Below are 19,921 nucleotides of genomic sequence, written 5' to 3'. Positions count from 1 at the left end.
AGCATTGCAGGGCTTTTTATGGAATATAATTCCTTCTAACATTGTTTTCATTCAATTCGCTCTCATCCTAGTATTTTGTTTATCCCCTGATGAATCCACAGTATCTGTTTGACTTGGATAAAGAATAGAATAAAATATTATGTATCAATCGGTTCACTACAATTCTGTGGAGGAAATTCTAATGTCGTCAGGAAGACAGAGTCATAGATGTTGGCAGCATGGAAAAAGCCCTTCGGCCCAGCTTGTCAATGCCGCCCATTTTCTTTCACTAAGCTAGTCCCACTTGTCCGCATTTGGCCCATATCCCTCTATACCCACCCTGCCCATGTAACTGTCGAACTGATTTTTAAAAGATAAAATGATACCCGCCTCTACCACTGCCAGAGCCGTTCCAGATGCTCCTCATTACCTTACTTATGCTCCTCATTATTTCATAGACCTCTATGACATCATCCATAAGCCTCCTACGCTCCAGGAAAAAAAGTGCCAGCCTATCCAGCCTCTACCTTTCACTCAGACCATCAAGTCCTGGTAGCACCCTTGTAAACCACTTCTGCACTCTTTCTAGTTTAACAATATCCTTCCGAAAATAGGGTGACCAGAACTGAACACAATATTCCATGTGTGGTCTTACCAATGTCTTGTGCAACTTGAACAAGACGTCCCAACTCTTGTATTCAACATTTTGAGCTTAAAACCTCGCATTCCGAATGCCTTCTTCACCACCCTATCCACCTGCGACACCACCTTCAAGGAGCTGTGAACCTGTACTCCTAGATCTGTTTGTTCTGTAATTCTCCCCAACTCCCCACTAGTAACTGATTAGGTCAATCCCTGATTTGAGCTACCAAAATACATCACCTCACATTTATCCAAATTAAACTCCATCTGCCATTCATACGCCCACTGGCCCAAGATGTTTAATAATGAGCTGAATCAACTGTTTTTTGTTCAGAGGGATGAAAGATTATCTCACTGGATTGGGAGTCCAGAGGCCTGAAATACTCTTTGGGACAGGGAATAAAGCTCACCGTTCAAATTCACTGATTCAATTGATTTTCAGGGGCGTTGACAGGGTGGATGCTGAGAGGTTGTTTCTCCATGTGGGAGAGTCTAGGACCAGAGGGAATGATCTCAGAACAAAGAACAAAGAACAAAGAAATGTACAGCACAGGAACAGGCCCTTCGGCCCTCCAAACCCGTGCCGACCATACTGCCCGACTAAACTACAATCGTCTACACTTCCTGGGTCCGTATCCTTCTATTCCCATCCTATTCATATATTTGTCAAGATGCCCCTTAAATGTCCCTATCGTCCCTGCTTCCACTGCCTCCTCCGGTAGCGAGTTCCAGGTACCCACTACCCTCTGCGTAAAAAGCTTGCCTCGTACATCTACTCTAAACCTTGCCCCTCTCACCTTAAACCTCGGCCCCCTAGTAATTGACCCCTCTACCCTGGGGAAAAGCCTCTGACTATCCACTCTGTCTATGCCCCTCATAATTTTGTATACCTCTATCAGGTCGCCCCTCAACCTCCTTCGTTCCAGTGAGAACAAACCGAGTTTATTCAACCGCTCCTCATAGTTTATGCCCTCCATACCAGGCAACATTCTGGTAAATCTCTTCTGCACCCTCTCTAAAGCCTCCACATCCTTCTGGTAGTGTGGCGACCAGAATTGAACACTGTACTCCAAGTGTGGCCTAACTAAGGTTCTATACAGCTGCAACATGACTTGCCAATTCTTATACTCAATGCCCCGGCCAATGAAGGCAAGCATGCCGTATGCCTTCTTGACTACCTTCTCCACCTGTGTTGCCCCTTTCAATGACCTGTGGACCTGTACTCCTAGATCTCTTTGACTTTCAATACTCTTGAGGGTTCTACCATTCACTGCATATTCCTTACCTGCATTAGACCTTCCAAAATGCATTACCTCACATTTGTCCGGATTAAACTCCATCGGCCATCTCTCCGCCCAAGTCTCCAGACAATCTAAATCCTGCTGTATCCTCAGACAGTCCTCATCGCTATCCGCAATTCCACCAACCTTTGTGTCGTCTGCAAACTTACTAATCAGACCAGTTACATTTTCCTCCAAATCATTTATATATACTACAAAGAGCAAAGGTCCCAGCACTGATCCCTGTGGAACACCACTGGTCACAGCCCTCCAATTAGAAAAGCATCCCTCCATTGCTACCCTCTGCCTTCTATGGCCTCGCCAGTTCTGTATCCACCTTGCCAGTTCACCCCTGATCCCGTGTGACTTCACCTTTTGTACTAGTCTACCATGAGGGACCTTGTCAAAGGCCTTACTGAAGTCCATATAGACAACATCTACTGCCCTACCTGCATCAATCATCTTAGTGACCTCCTCGAAAAACTCTATCAAGTTAGTGAGACACGACCTCCCCTTCACAAAACCGTGCTGCCTCTCACTAATACGTCCATTTGCTTCCAAATGGGAGTAGATCCTGTCTCTAAGAATTCTCTCCAGTAATTTCCCTACCACTGACGTAAGGCTCACCGGCCTGTAGTTCCCGGGATTATCCTTGCTACCCTTCTTGAACAGAGGAACAGAGTAAGGGGCCGCCCAATTAAATCAGAAATGATGAGTAATTTGTTCTCTCAGAGTACAGTGTATCTGTGGAAACATTGTTTCTAAGCGAATACTTGTCGAGGCTGGGGAAGTTAATATGTGCAAGATTAAATCAGTAAGGGAATCAAGGGTTATGGGGATAAGGCGGGAAAGTGGGTTTGAAGATTATATCATGTCAATCATAACCTCTTTGAATGGTGGAGCAGACAGGATCGGCCCATGGGCCACTTATGCTCTTCCGTCTTACAGTGTAATGAGATCATCTGATGAACTTGTTTTCACGGCTGGGCGTCCGGTTCTGGAAAGACAAAATCTGCCAGCAGTGCCCCAGATGAAGCTGGCGTCTGTTTTGGAGCTTCTGAAGCCGCAAGGTTTCATGGTGCCAAACTCCTGCCCAAAGCTGGTGTCGTGATTTAAATCGATTATCAGACAGAGGATTAGGAATGTCGGTATAGAGATTGGTGCAAGAAGATTCACTTCTCAGGCCTGTTGAACTCCGAATCTAAACTCCATCCTAGTTCCGGATACACTGAATGCATCATCAGGTCACCCTCAATAAGTGACCCAACACGGAGATGCAGGAAATGGATCATCGAGGAGGATGGATTCAGACCCGCAGATGCAAAGCACAATGGATTAGCAGCGCATCACCTTCACCTCTCGGCCAACTCGCCAAATGACCTGACTTCACCAAACCACCTCATGGACCTTTAACATCTGCAACAACTAACGGAAGAAGGTTGTATTTTTCCATTGGTCCAGATGTGCAGCCAGTTGTGAAATGTTGGAAATATAGTCTCTGTCAGCAAATTACATTTCCAACATATCAGCTGAAGGATTGTTCTGAACGGACTGATGGGAAACACTTCAACACCATGGGAGTGGGCACGTGAGCAATAGGTCAGAAGGTGAGAGCATTGAGGGAGAACTCACACACTGTATCAGAGAGAGACTAAATCCCACACTCACACACTGTGTCAGAGAGAGACCTCTCCTGTGGAAATGTGCTCTCTGCTGTGGTACTGTGTTCTCTGCTGTGAAACTGTGCTCTCTGCTGTGGTACTGTGTTCTCTGCCGTGAACTGTGCGCTCTGCTGAGAATCTGCGATCTCTCCAGTGGAAATGTACTCTCTGCTGTGAAACTGCTCTCTGCTGAGGAAACGTGGACCAGATGTGATGCAGCTGAGGATGCTGAGTGATGTAACGTGGACATGGTGAAGTTACTGGCCAGAAATTTCCGAATTCTATTTTTGTTTTTAATGGACTGCTACAATCCACGTGTTTATTCTAGGACACAACAATGAATAAAAATGAATCAGTGCTGAGCAGATCCTAACATCCCACACCTCCAGTTTGTTCTTATTGAGAACCCCGTCCTCGATGGAAGCTTTTGCTCTCCGGATCACACCACGCCACCTGGCAATACAGCAGCGATACCTCCAAGATCTGATCTGTAACAGAATCACAGAACAATAGTGTCCCCTTGTGACTGAGGGGAACAGGTGCTCCTTATCCGCCCTGTCTATACCTATCATAATCTTGTACACCTCGATGAGATCACCCCTCAGTCATCTCTGTTCCTGCGTGAGAGAGAAAACAAGCCGATCCAACCTCTCTTCATATCCTAAATGTTCCATCCCAAGCAACATCCTGCTGAATCACCTCTGCACCCCATCCAGTGCAGTCACATATTTCCTATAATGTGGTGACCAGAATTGCACACGGTACTCCAGCTGTGACCTCCCCAACATTCTATACAACTCCACCATGACCTCTCTGCTTTTGTAATCCATGCCCCGATTGATAAAGACAAATATCTCAAATGCCTTTTCCACCACCCTATTAACCTTGCCTTCAGAGATCTATGACCTTTGTTCCTCAGGACTTCCCAGTGTCAGGCCATTCACATTAGTTCTACAATAATAATATAATATTCTTCATTGTCACAAATAGGATTATATTAACACTCCAATGAAGTTACTGCGAAAACCCCCTACCAAATGATCACATCTAATTTTTCAGCGTTAAATTCCATCAGCCACTTTTCTGCCCATTTGACCATCCCGTCTGTATCTTCCTGTAACTCAAGACACTCAACCGAACTGTGAGCTTGAAACTCAGTGAAAGGATTTCACCCTCCTCTCGGAATCAGAACACCACCTCAATCCCAACATTCAGCTTGGGTGGGCAGACAAGACAACGTCCTTCCCGCAGCCCCCCAGCACAGACTGGATAATATCCCAAACTCGTATCCTGCTATTGTCACATTGCTCCACCACCTTGGTCTCTTCACAAAACGCCAGGAATCTCAGACCAATTCTTCAGACCTTTGATTCTCTCTTCAAACAACATCTTGTCCCTGATTAAGTCCATCCTGGGAAGAGGGGCTCGGTATTCCGAGTTTCTCTGCAGGCACCCGGTTGCTGCTGATGGACCAAACGAGGCCTCACGCCTGAAAGAAAGCCTCTCTCACAGCCCTGCGAGCATGTCTCCATTCGAAGGTGTAGTCAATACCTGCAGAGTAGATAACAATGGAGAGAAGTGTGAGCAATTTCAGCGTCACAATTCTCTGGACATAGAGCATTCAAAATATAATATTCCTGAAAATACTGAACTGATCCTCTGGGAGCAGGACTCAAGTCAAAGGGAAAAATCCAGTGGGTTTCTAGTGGAAAGATTTAACAACTGGATGATGGCAGCTAAAATCAGTACTTGCGTTGCAATCTCTGTAGATATTCTACTGAATTTAAACCTGCAAAAGGCATATTTTCCGACTAGAAATCCAACACATTTCCCCCTGTTGTGGAGGAAGTTCTCAATCGCACAGGTGGTCAAACGGAATAAGGCTGGGCTGGTATTTGAGTCCAAATTTTTCTTTAGGGAACAGACACTTTACCGGACGAAGCTACAGAGTCTGAGGATGTTCAGCTAATCACAAGGGCTCTGGCTTTGATTGTCGCTGATTCGGCCAAACATTTACAATCTATCATTAATTGACCGTGAGAATGGGCGGTGAGGGGATTCTGGAACCGCTGCAAGTCCATATGGTGTATGTACACACACAGTGCTGTTAGGGAGGGGTTCCAGGTTTGGATGGTGCCTCGCGGAGGAAAAGTCAATTTCAGGAGTGGGATTCGAGCCCTGACCTCCAGAGGAGACTGTGACCTGCGCTCGGCCATCTTGACGTATTCGAAAGGTTAGGTGCGTTTGGGCCGAAATCGGGTGCTCTTTCCGAGGGTCGGTGCCGACTCGATGGGCCGAATGGCCTCCTTCCGCACTGGAGGCATTCTATGATTACTTAAACAGGGTGAAAATGGCAGCATCAGGACACAGGACAAGTTAAGGTCTCAGGCCAGAGTAAGTGTCCTATGTAATGACACATAGAATGTACATTTATTGTGGACTGGTGCCATCTCCTGGCTGAACAGGAGCCGTGCGACACGGACACTTTCATTCAGGAGCATTTTAAATTGGAGTGAAATAACTTACGCAAAGTAAGTACTTGATAAGAAACAGTTAATCAAACTGATCTAAAGAACCAAAAGGACACGTCTCCAGTCAGTGAGCGATGGTGATATAGTGGTGAGCATAGCTGCCTTCCAAGCAGTTGACCCGGGTTCGATTCCCGGCCATCGCAGTAATAAATTATTATTTATTATTTATCCTACCTTACATCTCCTATGACAGTGGATCCCCACAACCCCATGAGGGGACGAAACAGAGACATAACAGACACGTTACAGGCCAGGATTGGATTTGAAGCCACGTGTACAGAGCACAATGGATTATTGTGCCTCCCCTTAACCACGTGGTACAGCTGCTTGACTTCAGGGCCCTTTAGTATCCCTCAATCGAACTTCTTTGCGTTTCTTTCGCACAGTTGGGTATAAATAAAACATAAATCTATGAGGAGAAACCCGCAACGGTCCGCACTTGGGCTTGTGGCGCAACGGTAGCGCGTCTGACTCCAGATCAGAAGGTTGCGTGTTCAAATCACGTCAGGCTCAGGAGGATTTTCTGCCGCTGGTTCCAGGAATTTCTCTCTGTGGGAATGTTCCCGAAACGACTCCGTTCAAAGCCACAATGCTGGTAAATGTTTGCGGATATTTCAGATTGACCCGCTCAGTTTATATTTTTGAGCAGTTTAATCAAACATGCGGAGATTCGGATAGCTCAGTCAGTAGAGCATGGGACTCTACCTCCCAGTTGGCCGCGTCCATATTATTATCTGAGAATATTGAACTAACTGTGCTAACCATTGTGCTACTGGGCTGTCCAAACAGTTGGTTCAATCTCACTGCTCGTGGATGACACCAGAACAACTGGGCAGTTAAAAACAAGGATGTCGCTCTTTTTCGGGCGGAGATGAGGAGATTTCTCCCTCTCAGAGAGTTGCGCGACTTTGGAACTCTGCCTCAGAAGGCCGCGGAAGCGGGACATTGATTATGTTTAAGGCGGAGATGGGGAAATTCTTGTTCAGCAAATAAATCAAAGGTTTATCGGGGTTGCATACAACCATTGCATTCAGCCAGTTACCTGGGTGCACAAGCGTGCGGTTTTTTAAAAATGACGTTTTCATTTCTTTACTTGTTCTCCACTGATATATTCGCTGCAATAACTTCTCTGGGCACAAAGCACGGTAGCACAAGTGGCTAGCACTGTGGCTTCACAGTGCCAGGGTACCAGGTTCGATTCACTGCCTGTGCGGAGTCTGCACCTTCTGCCCGTGTCTGCGTGGGTTTCCTCCGGGTGCTCCGGATATCTCCCACAGTGCAAAGACGTGCATTAGGTGGATTGGATAAATTGCCCTTAGTGCCCATACGGGACCAGTCTTCATAAATAGAAGCGTCATTCCGGCCCTGGGTCACTGCCCGCCTGGAATTTGCTCATTCTTCCCATGTGTGCGTGGGTTTCACCCCCGCAACCCAAAGATGTGCAAGGTACGTGGATTGGCCACGCTAAATTGGCCCTTAATTGGAGAAAAAAAAATTGGGTGCTCTAAATTTATACAGAACTAAATAAATAAATAGAAACGCCGAGCACAAAGGCAAGGCCGCTCTGGAGATTCTTCATAAAATCCTGCAACAGAAATAGACAATGTTGGATAACTCGGCTGGTCTGGCAGCATCTGTGGAGAGAGAAACAGAGTTACAGTTTCCAGTCCAGTCTGACCCTGCTTCCCATTCTCTGGTTCCCGCTCCACAGATGCTGTCAGGTCTGCTGAGATTTTCCAGCTCTGGGCGACTGACATGGGCACGGTGGGCGGAATGGCCGCACCCTGTGCTGGAACCATTCTATGATTCTATAATTCTAATCTGTTCTCGTAATTGAAACCTTCTATGTCTGTATCATTCTGGTGAATCTGCATTGCCGCCGCTACATTAAGGTTCTGAATACATTTTTGGACTCCCCTCATTCCCTCCTCCAGCAGATTTTTGCCGGGTAAATATCCTGATTCCCTAAACTCCTCATTCTCTCGAACAATGAAATGTCGCTTGGCTTTGACACTACCCAATAGACAGAGTGGTTCCGACCTCACTACCCGATCAATGCATCTCAATCGGAACAAGACTGAATTTTAATTCTCGCGCTTCCAACACAACTCGATGCAATCCGGCCTCACAACTTGGACTGGATTGTCACATCAGTGATTGCAGATACTTTGGAAAAATGAGTCCCACTGGGGGAAAGCAGGATGAAAAATCGACAATGATGGGTTTCAAACCCACGCACGGAGAGCTCAATGGATTAACAACCCGTCCCCTTAACCACTCGGCCACCTCATCCCGCAAGCGCGTTTGTCAAATCAAAGGTTTATCAGGTACAAATAACCATTGTATTCAGCCAGCTGCGCTGATGCACAAGCGTGCGTCTGTTTTTACTTGAGGAGAAATTCAGAATCCCACACCATGATCAAACGACCTTTAAATACCCTGTCCGTTTCTTCACGTGTTCTGCACTGATATATTCGCTGCAATAACTTCCCGGGAGCTCAAACCTCCTCCCGATTTCAGTCAATGACACCATCCGGGCTTGTCCGGATTTTTGAACCCGGGACCTCTGGCATTTTATCGCAGCTGAGAATCAGTGGCAATGTCAGGAGTGGGATTGAACCCCCGTCTCCAGAGGAGACTGACACCTGATGTATCCAAACGGTTCGGAGACGATTGGGCCGTGTTGGGGTGCTTTTTCCGAGGGTCAGTGCAGACTGGATGGGCCAAATGGTCTCCTTCTGCACTGGAGGCATTCTATGATTACTTAACCAGGGTGCAAACGGCAGCATCAGGACACAAGGACAAGGTAAGGTCTCAGGCCAGAGCAAGAGTCCCATGTAATGACACACAGAACATCAGAAATAAATACTTTTATTGTGGACTGGTGCCATCTCCTGGCTGACCGGGAGCCGTACGACACGGACACTTTCATTCAGGAGCATTTTAAATTGGAGTGAAATAACAGAAACATAGTAAGACGTTGTTTACGAAACAATTTATCAAACTAATGCAAAGCATCAAAAGGGCTCAACATTCGGCAGTAAGTGATGGGGGGATACTGGTGAGCATCGCTGCCTTCCAAGCAGTTGATCCGGGTACGATTCCCGGCCATCGCAATAATAATTTGATTGGAGGCGTTTGCGTCTTTTCCTGTGTTTCGAGCTGAGGAAGAGAGCTGGAGAAAGTGAGGTGGCTGGAGGCAGGAATCTTCGCTTGTTCTAAATAGTCTGGTTGGATTGTTCACATCCGTCCGAGTGGCGAAACTGTGATCTCGGTTTCTATAGTGGTTTATTATTGGATATTGTTATATATGCTTATTACCCCTCTGTGGAGTATACCTGGAAGTTATTATCTAAACTTTTCACGTTCTCGCTGTTATAGGATTTGAAAACACTGAAAATCTCCCGGTTCGATCTTTACCAAATGACATGACTGTGCTAATAAAACATAACCCATTCCAGTCAGTGGAGATGTGATATTGGCACCAATAATACTCACACACCACAGCAGATGTTGTCTGTTTTCCTCAGAGAGAGTCAATTGAAGAGCTTCCCTATTTTGTTACTTTGAGCTTCACAGTGATGTAATGCTGTCTGCTTCATTCCTGGCGCAAATGTCCGGATCACACTGGATGCAACACTTTGATACTAATCTACTGAAAAGAAAAGGCGGATGTGCCGCAGGGTGATAGCGTCATTTTAATTTTGGGGTGACTGAGAATATCAATAGCAGAGGATGGTTTCGATCCATCGACCTCTGGGTTATGGGCCCAGCACGCTTCCGCTGCGCCACTCTGCTTTTTAGAGTCGCCGTGTTCGCAATTGCTGTTCTGCGGCAGCCACGTAACTATTTTTTTCTTAAACGAGAACCACGTGTTGTGAAGCTCACCTTGGCTGGGCAATAACACGGAACATCAGCACGGCTGTGACAGACAGAGAAAGACACAGGAAAGCAGGAAGAGACTATCAGGACACACACACAATGACACACAGAAAAGGTGCCGAGCAAACCAGCAAGGTACTGAGATGGAAAAACTGGTTATTTATCAAAAAGGGATTTTCTGTTCCACAAAGATAGGCAATTAAATGTTTTTCTTGCTGTGTAACTGAGCTCTCTGCTGTGTAACTGTTCTCTCTGCTGTGTAACTGAGCTCTCTGCTGTGTAACTGAGCTCTCTGCTGTCTGCTGTGTAACTGTGCTCTCTGCTGTGTAACTGAGCTCTCTGCTGTGTAACTGTGCTCTCTGCTGTGTAACTATGCTCTCTGCTGTGTAACTGAGCTCTCTGCTGTGTAACTGTGCTCTCTGCTGTGTATCTGAGCTCTCTGCTGTGTAACTGTGCTCTCTGCTGTGTAACTGAGCTCTCTGCTGTGTAACTGAGCTCTCTGCAGTGTAACTGTGCTCTCTGCTGTGTAACTGAGCTCTCTGCTGTGTAACTGTTCTCTCTGTTGGAACCGTGACTCTGCCGGTGACAGAACTTCACTGTGGTTGTGCTAATCATTCCCTGTTGTGTAAATGTGTTCCCAGTTGTGGAAATATGATCCGTCTGCAGCAGAACCTTCCTGCGCCATTACTGAGATGAAATTTCAATTCCAGATTAATTAAATCTTGTCACGAAAGATTAGTTCAGGCCTCTGGATTCCCAGTCCAGGAACATAACCTTGTGTTCCTGTTACCAAATCAGTTCGTTCAGCTCAACACTCTCAGATTACAATATGGAAGCGCCCAACGTGGGTCTGGAACCCACGACCCTGGGATTAAGAGTCCCATGCATGAGGGCAGCACGGTACCATTGTGGATAGCACAATTGCTTCACAGCTCCAGGGTCCCAGGTTCGATTCCGGCTTGGGTCACTGTCTGTGCGGAGTCTGCACATCCTCCCCGTGTGTGCGTGGGTTTCCTCCGGGTGCTCCGGTTTCCTCCCACAGTCCGAAGATGTGCAGGTTAGGTGGATTGGCCATGGTAAATTGCCCTTAGTCTCCAAAATTGCCCTTAGTGTTGGGTGGGGCTCCTGGGTTATGGGAATAGGGTGGAGGTGTTGACCTTGGGTAGAGTGCTCTTTCCAAGAGCCGGTACAGACTCGATGCAATTCTATGATAATCTATGATGCTCTACCGACTAAACTAGCCGACCTGATGTCCAAAATACCATTAACCCTCTTCCTGAGGATATTAGAATTTGCTAAGTAGCGAACGTTGTGTCAAACCGTTGACTAAAAATCGATTAATTCTTCAGTCACAGTCGTTGGGAGCAGCGCTCGAACCTGCTGGGGAAAGTCCAACACCTTAACCACTCGACCATCGCAGCCCGGTTCAATCGGTCATTCATTAAACATTATAAAACCGGCCTGGAATCACTCCAGGAAGTTCTTGCATTCCTGCGATGAACGGTGCCCCGGTGTTTATGTGCGGAGCGGTTGAATCTACCTTAAAATGACCAATGGATTTGGAGAGAAGCCTTGAGAGACTCGAAAATCCCAGCTCCCGAAACGCACAATTTCACTGATTCAATTGTTTGCGGAAGAAAAACAGTTAAATTGGAAATATCCTCGAAGTTCATTTTTGCTTTACATGGAACAGCACCGAACGTCCCAGTCTCGATCCAAATTAAAGCATGAGTGGGGTGCAGGATTGGAGGGTCGGTGCAGAGTCGATAGGCCGAATGGCCTCCTTCTGCATTGTACTGGTTTCTAGGGAAACAGAGAGAATCACAGTATTTATTCACAAGCGATAAACATCGGCTCGTATGTCCCATGCGATGGTCGCGTGGCTTAATGGCTAAGGCGTCTGATTTCGGTGAACATAATGAAGATATTGGAAGCTCGAGTCCCACCGCGATCGTTTGATATAGAAATCCGGTGGAGCTTGCTGTCAGCCGAGTTTTCCTTTCTCCGCTCAAAGTTTCACCTTTCCATCCAAACGTTGCAGGGCTCTTTTTGGAATATAATTTTTGGGAACATTGTTCATTCAATTCGCTCTCATCCTAGTATTTTGTTTATCCCCTGATGAATCCACAGTACCTGTTTGACTTGGATAAAATATAGAATAAAATATTATGTATCAATCGGTTCAATACAATTCTGTGGAGGATATTCTAATATCATCAGGAAGACAGACAGAGTCAAAGAGTAGTGGATGTTGGCAGCATGGAAACAGCCCTTCGTCCCAGCTTGTCAATGCCGCCCAGTTTCTATCACTAAGCTAGTCCCACTTGCCCGCATTTTCCCCATATCCATCTACACCCAACCTGCCCATGTAACTGTCTAACTGATTTTTAAAATCAAAATGATACCCGCCACTGCCACTGCACTGCCTCTGGCAGCCCGTTCAGATGCTCCTCATTACCTTATTTATGTTCCTCATTATTTCATAGACCTCTATGACATCACCCATAAGCCTCCTACGCTCCAGGAAAAAAATGTCCCAGCCTATCCAGCCTCTACTTTTCACTCACACCATCAAGTCCTGGTACCATCCTTGTAAATCACTTCTGCACCCTTTCTAGTTTAACAATATCCTTCCGAAAATAGGGTGACCAGAATTGAACACAGTATTTCCCGTGTGGTCTTACCAGCATGTCTTGTACAACTTGAACAAGACATCACAACTCTTGGATTCAATATTTTGACCTTAAAACCAAGCATGCTGAATGCCTTCTTCACCACCCTGTCCACCTGCGACATCACCTTCAAGGATGTGTGAACCTGTTCTCCTCGATCTGTTTGTTCTGTAATTCTCCCCAACTCCCTACCATTAACTGAGTAGGTCAATCACTGATTTGAGCTACCAAAATGCCTCACCTCACATTTATCCAAATTAAACTCCATCTGCCATTCATCGGCCCACTGGCCCAAGATGTTTAATAATGAGCCGAATCAACTGTTGTTCAGAGGGATGAAAGATTATGTCACTGGATTGGGAATCCAGAGGCCTGAACTAATCTTTGGGACAGGGAATAATTCCCACCATTCAAATTCACAGATTTAATTGCTTTTCAGGCGGGTTGACAGGGTGGATGCTGAGAGGTTGTTTCTCCACGTGGGAGAGTCTGGGACCTGAGGGATTAATCTCAGGGTAAGGGACCGCCCAGTTAAGCCAGAAATGATGAGTAATTTCTTCTCTAAAGAGATAGTGTATCTGTGGAAATATCGTTTCTCAGCGAATAGGATTGTCGAGGGTGGGTCAGTTAATATGTTCAAGATTTAATCAGTAAAGAAAACAAGGGTTATGGGGATGTGGCGGGAAAGTGGATTTGAGGATTATATCAGATCTGTCATAATCTCTTTGAATGGTGGAGCAGACAGGATGGGCCGAATGACCTACTTCTGCTCCTCCGTCTTACAGTGTAATGAGGTCATCTGATGAACTTGATTTCACGGCTGGGCGGCCGGTTCTGGAAAGACAAAATCTGCCAGCAGTGCCCCAGATGAAGCTGGCGTCTGTTTTAGAGATTCTGAAGCCGCAAGTTTTCATGGTGCCAAACTCCTGCCCAAAGCTGGTGTCGTGATTTAAATCGATTATCAGACAGAGGATTAGGAACATCGGTATAGAGAATGGTGCAAGAAGATTCACTCCTCAGGCCTGTTGAACTCCGAATCTAAACTCCATCCTAGTTCCGGATACACTGAATGAATCATCAGGTCACCCTCAATAAGTGGCCCAACGCGGAGACGCAGGAAATGGATCATCGACGAGGATGGATTCAGACCCGCAGATGCAAAGCACAATGGATTAGCAGCGCATCGCCATCACCTCTCGGCCAACTCGCCATATGACCTGACTTCACCAAACCACCTCATGGATGTTTAATATCCCCAATAACTAACGGAAGAAGTTCGTCTTTGTGCATTGGTCCAGATGTGCAGCCAGATGTGAAGTGTTGGGAATGTTGTTTCTGTCAGCAAATTACATTTCCATATCAACTGAAGGATTGTTCTGAATGGACTGATGGGAAACACTTCAACACCATGTTAAACATGTTTCTACACATTGTAAATAAAACACCGCGGAAAGTCTGAAAGATACAAACATTTGATCGCATCATGATGAAGATCAGTCAGACGCCTTAAACATCCCGTCAATGTCGGAGTTCTGACGATTCTAATTTGTTATCCAGAGAATCCCTGCAGGACATTCGGCCTCTTGCGTCTGCACCGAACGTCCGAAAGTAACCGGAGGCACCCGGAGGAAACCCACGCAGACACCGGGTGAACGCGCAGACTCCGCAAAGGCAGATCCCTGGAGGTGTGAAACAACTGTGCTAACCACTGTGCTACCGTGCTGCCTACAGTGCAGGTAGGTTTCGAATCTGTGCGGGGGAACCCCAGTTGATTGCAAGTACCAAGCCACAGCCACTCCGCTAACTGAACTACGTTTAACAAGACATTCATTGACAATTTATGCGATATAAACCCAACCTGGAATCACTCCAGGAAGTTATTGCTTTCATGCGATGACGAGTCTCCCAGTCTGTCTGTGAGAAGGGATAGAATCTCCGCGGAAAAAGACCATTGGATTTGGAGTCTGTCATAATATCCACTCATGTATATAATGAGATGCAGACAGTCAGTGATGGACACACAGGATGACCAGTAAGCACAACACAGTGCAGCCAATCACCAAACAGGACACTAACACTATAAAGCCAGAGGGCACTAGGTTTCCCGCTCTCTCTGGACCCAGCCACTGAGACAGTCAGAGTCCACGAGCTAGCAAGTGCAAACACCATGCGGTAGCTAGTAAGTCTGATCAGGCTACTACAAGGTCTCCAGTCAGTTCAGTATAGTGTCGACCCACAGCTGAATATGTGTATCAGTTCTATCGTTGAATAAAACAGTGTTGGATTTTCTCCAGTGTTCGACGTCTGTTTTTAGCTTCCCTGCATCGAGTGCAGTCCACATTGAGCCTACCTGCCTAACACATCATGGTACCAGAGTGATACTGATCTTTACGGACCTACCTCGAGTGAATCAGCATTGACCAGGAAGCAGCCATCCGGTGAAATGGAAAACACCAGCCTCCTCCGCAGCTCCGCATCTCCGGCAACCTTGGCGCCAATTGGAAAATCTTCAAGCAAAAGTTCCTCCTGTACATCGAGGCCTCCGACCTCGAAGCAGCATCGGATGCCAGGAAGATCACATTATTTGTCTCCACCGTGGGGGGCCACGCCATCCACATCTACAACTCCCTTACGTTCGCTGCCGGCGAAGACAAAACAAAATTCAAAACAGTCCTGCTGAAGTTTGACAGCCACTGCGACACTGAGGTGAATGAGAGCTTTGAATTGTACTTTTTCCAGCAGAGGCTTCAGGGTAAGAATGAACCTTTTCAGTCCTTCGTGACCCATCTCCGCATCCTAGCGCAGTCATGTAACTATGACTCGACGGCAGATTCCATGATCCGGGATCAGATCGTTTTCGGGGTCCACTCCGACTCCCTTCGGCAGCAGCTCCTGAAAGTCAAACAGTTGACCCTCTCAGTTGCTATCGAGACATGCGTTATCCATGAGCATGCTAAGAATCATTACTCCCACATCAGGGCGGCAGAAACTGCAAAACTGGCCTCCCACGAGGTGGAACGGGTGCAGGCCATTGTTCAAATGCAGGGCTTGAGCATCGAGGAGAGTGGTCACTTTTTGCGCTTTTCCCAGGTCCCTGCGCATGTGCGCCGTTACCGAGGGGACGACGAGGCCGAAAACACGACTGCACAGGTGCGTACGTCGACCGACCGCACTGCGCATGCGCGATGGCGCACGGAATGCCCTGTCGGTGGCGTCATGACATCTCCGAATTGTGGGTCCACCCACTTAAAGCGGACATGTCCGGCAAAAGGACGCCGGTGTCTACAGTGTTTCAAGCTTGGCCACTATGCAGCCCTTTGCAGATCTGCTCCACCGCTCAGCAGCCAGCGATCCCAGCTGCGGCGCAGAAGTGTCCGCTCAATACAACAAGGCATGCCAGATTCCGATCCCGACAGCCCAACAGACCCTGATGCTGAGTGCGTCAGGTCCCCATACCGGGTGGGCATCATAACTACACATGCGCTGCCTTCCACCACAACGCGGAATGCCTCTCGATCCTCAGTGTGGATCGACGAGTGGTGTGCTGTCCACACAATTAATGAAATGAAAACGAAATGAAATGAAATGAGACAAGGCTTGCATCCGATTCAAACTTCACACCGGCGCATCAGCGAACCTCATCTCAAAATCCGGCATCGACACCATGCGCGCCAGACCAAGCATTCTTCCACCGGCCTGCCAGTTCCATGACTACAATGGCAATGCCATAGCTGCCAGTGGTTCCTGTCAACGAGGGGTATCCAACAAGGCGATCAAGGCAACACTGTGGTTTGAAATCGTCGGGCCTGACAGAGCGTCCCTGCTCGGTGCTCGAGCTCCTGAACCTGGTTCAGCGAGTCCACGCCACGTCATCATCACCGGCGACGGCCTCGCCAGCAAGTTGCAAGCCTATTTATATTCTCACTCACACCAAACGGAAACAAGTCGCTATTTGTCAGCAGCACACCTGCCTTCTTCTTTATAACAGGAAGATCCAATACCTCCTTTTCAATGGAAAAGCATTGGTCTCAGGACATGAGATTCCAGCTTAAATATGCACAGCAAGATCCCACCGGCAGAAGCCCAGCTTCTGTGATTTCTTCTGTGACGTTGTTCTGATGGGAAAGTGGGAAGTGACTGGTTTCATCTTCATAGAATGAAGTTCGGGGCGGCAGATTAGCCTCTCTGGGAACATTGATCACGTTGTTAGAGATTTCTTCAAACTTTGCCTCAAGTCCGACCACGAAAAGAATGTGCTACGAGCCAAATGGCGCAGCGGAAAGTGCCGGGCCTATAACCCAGAAGTCGATGGATCGAACCATCCTCTGCTATTCATGTTCTCAATCACACCAAACGGAAACAAGTTGCTATTTGTCAGCAGCACATCTGCATTTTTCTTTATTAGTATCAAAGTTTTGCTTTCAGTCTTATCCACTCTTTCACACCTGTTCTTCAGCTAACCACAGTGCAGTCGAGGTGACTAAGTTGATTTCTTCCAGAACACTCTTCTGCCCCTTCGACTGGACGAACGTTCACCTGATTGGACACTTGAGGGGTTCTTCGGCTACTTGTCTGTGAAAGGAGCACCGGAAGCAGCTGTGGAGAGAGATTGCAGTTGCCAGAATGCAACTCTCCAATTGGATACTTCACGTCCTCAGATCTTAGACTTTCAATACCTTCGTCTGAGGAACAGGTAGAGCGGGAAACCGGGCCTTGTTGATTAGAGCAAACTGATCAATGCAGCAATGAGAAGCTCCTTAACCACCAGCGGTTTGGACAAGGATGGCACTCAGATACAGGACTCTGGCTGGGGGTCAAAAGTAGGGAAAGCATGTCTTGTTTGAAATGGAATCAAGATGAAGACAGACTTTAAGTCGATTTGTGCACGGATCTTAATTTCTGCCTTAATGCATCAGGATGGCCGAGCGGTCTAAGGCGCTGCGTTCAGGTCGCAGTCTCTTCTGGAGGCGTGGGTTCGAATCCCACTCCTGATTTTGTCTTTTCCTCCACGAGGTTAAATTTCTCCAGCAAGATTTTCAACCTCAGGAAGATCCAATACCTCACTTTCAATGGAAAAGCGTTGGTCTCAGGACATGAGATTCCAGCTTAAATATGCACAGCAAGATCCCACCGGCAGAAGCCCAGCTTATGGCTCGACAATCTGTTTCGGTGAGTCTGGTTGAGGAATTCATATTGATCCAAAGAGAAGGGAGAAATTCGTCTTCTCTTGTAAATAGTCTGGCAGGTTGGATTGTTCACATCCGTCCAAAAGGGGACGTTGGGAACTCGACTTCTATTGTGATTCATTGCTCGATAAAGCTTCATTTCCTTATTGGCCCCCTGTGAGTTATTACTGGATATCGCTTTATATCTATATTGCCCCTCTGTTCGGTACTACTGGATAATGCTTCCCGTGCAGTTTTGACTAAGGGTCACCTGGACACGAAACGTCAGCTCATTTCTCTCCCTCCAGATGCTGTCAGATCTGCTGAGACTTTAAAGCATTTTCTCTGTGGTTCCCGATGTGTGAGCATTACAATGTTGTAATGTGTCATGCTGTCTCTTTCATTCTTGGGACTAATGTCGGGATGAGACTGCAAGAAAGTTTCTGATAGCTATTTGCTGCAAAGCAAACAGGAACGTGTGTTATGTTTACTTTTGTTGTGAGGGAGAATGCAAATAGCAGAGAATACCCTCGATTCCTCGACCTCGGGCTAATGGCCCAGCACGCTTCCGCTGCGGCACTCTGCTCCTTAAACCAGGAGCTACAACATTACTGCCCTGCGGTAGCCACACAACTATTCACATCCTCATTTTTTTCTTTCAACAAGAACACACGTTTGAGCACACTGATTCTGGTCAGCATAGTTCAGATACTGTACTTTCCTGCGGGATAGTTGTTCTGTGAAGGTGATGTGATTTCTTCTGTGACGTTGTTCTGATGGGAAGTGGGGAGTGACTGGAATCATCTTCATAGAATGAAGTTCGGGGCGGCAGATTCGCCTCTCTGGGAACATTGATCACGCTGTTAGAGATTTCTTCAAACTTTGCCTCAAGTCCGACCACGGAAAGAATGAGCCACGAGCCGTGTGGCGAAGCGGGAGTGTTCTGTGCCCATAACCCAAAGGTCGATGGATCGAAACCATCCTCTGCTATTCATATTCTCAATCACACCAAACGGAAACAAGTTGCTATTTGTCAGCAGCACATCTGCCTTTTTCTTTATTGGTACCAAAGTTTTGCTTTCAGTCTTATCCAATCTTTGACACCTGTTCTTCAGCTAACCACAGTACAGTCGAGGTGACTAAGTTGACTTCTCCCAGAACACTCTTCTGCCGCCTCTACTGGATGAACGTTCGACTCTACTGGAAGAGTCGATTTCGGCGGGAGAATCAGCTGGTGAGTCAGTTTCAGCGGGAGCAGTGCGGAAGTAGCTGCTGGGTGGTAAGTCTGTCCATTAAAAGCACTTGCCTTTGCAGGGGCAGGCCAGTCGATTTAGGCGGGAGAATCAGCTGGTGAGTCAGTTTCAGCGGGAGCAGTGCGGAAGTGGCTGCTGGGAGGTAAGTCTGTCCTTTAAAAGCACTTGTCTTTGCAGGGGCAGGCCAGTCGATTTCGGCGGGAGAATCAGCTGGTGAGTCAGTTTTAGCGGGAGCAGTGCGGAAGTGGCTGCTGGGAGGTAAGTCTGTCCTTGAAAAGCACTTGTCTTTGCAGGGGCAGGCCAGTCGATTTCGGCGGGAGAATCAGCTGGTGAGTCAGTTTCAGCGGGAGTAGTGCGGAAGTGGCTGCTGGGAGGTAAGTCTGTCCTTTAAAAGCACTTGTCTTTGCAGGGGCAGGCCAGTCGATTTCGGCGGGAGAATCAGCTGGTGAGTCAGTTTCAGCGGGGGCAGTGCGGAAGTGGCTGCTGGGATGTAAGTCTGTCCTTTAAAAGCACTTGTCTTTGCAGGGGCAGGCCAGTCGATTTCGGCGGGAGAATCAGCTGGTGAGTCAGTTTCAGCGGGAGCAGTGCGGAAGTGGCTGCTGGGAGGTAAGTCTGTCCTTTAAAAGCACTTGTCTTTGCAGGGGCAGGGCAGTCGATTTCGCCGGGAAAATCAGCTGGTGAGTCAGTTTCAGCGGGAGCAGTGCGGAAGTGGCTGCTGGGAGGTAAGTCTGTCCTTTAAAAGCACTTGTCTTTGCAGGGGCAGGCCAGTCGATTTCGGCGGGAGAATCCGCTGGTGAGTCAGTTACAGCGGGAGCAGTGCGGAAGTGGCTGCTGGGAGGTAAGTCTGTCCTTTAAA

General features: G+C 47.4%; 4 non-coding genes across 4 annotated transcripts; 3 read left to right on the top strand and 1 right to left on the bottom strand.

Annotated features, from left to right (window-relative positions):
* The first annotated feature begins 6,164 nt into the window (after nt 1–6,164).
* trnag-ucc (transfer RNA glycine (anticodon UCC)) lies at nt 6,165–6,236 on the top strand. Its single transcript has one exon. It is a non-coding gene; the product is annotated as a tRNA-Gly (tRNA).
* A 298-nt stretch (nt 6,237–6,534) lies between these two features.
* On the top strand, nt 6,535–6,606 carry trnaw-cca (transfer RNA tryptophan (anticodon CCA)). The gene has a single exon. It is a non-coding gene; the product is annotated as a tRNA-Trp (tRNA).
* Nucleotides 6,607–9,819: 3,213 nt separating this feature from the next.
* trnam-cau (transfer RNA methionine (anticodon CAU)) lies at nt 9,820–9,891 on the bottom strand. Its single transcript has one exon. It is a non-coding gene; the product is annotated as a tRNA-Met (tRNA).
* A 7,667-nt stretch (nt 9,892–17,558) lies between these two features.
* On the top strand, nt 17,559–17,641 carry trnal-cag (transfer RNA leucine (anticodon CAG)). The gene has a single exon. It is a non-coding gene; the product is annotated as a tRNA-Leu (tRNA).
* Nucleotides 17,642–19,921: the final 2,280 nt, after the last annotated feature.

This window comes from Scyliorhinus torazame, chromosome 24 (genome assembly GCF_047496885.1).
Source record: "Scyliorhinus torazame isolate Kashiwa2021f chromosome 24, sScyTor2.1, whole genome shotgun sequence".
NCBI classification, from domain to species: domain Eukaryota; kingdom Metazoa; phylum Chordata; class Chondrichthyes; order Carcharhiniformes; family Scyliorhinidae; genus Scyliorhinus; species Scyliorhinus torazame.
This window is presented reverse-complemented; position numbering and strand designations above follow the sequence as displayed.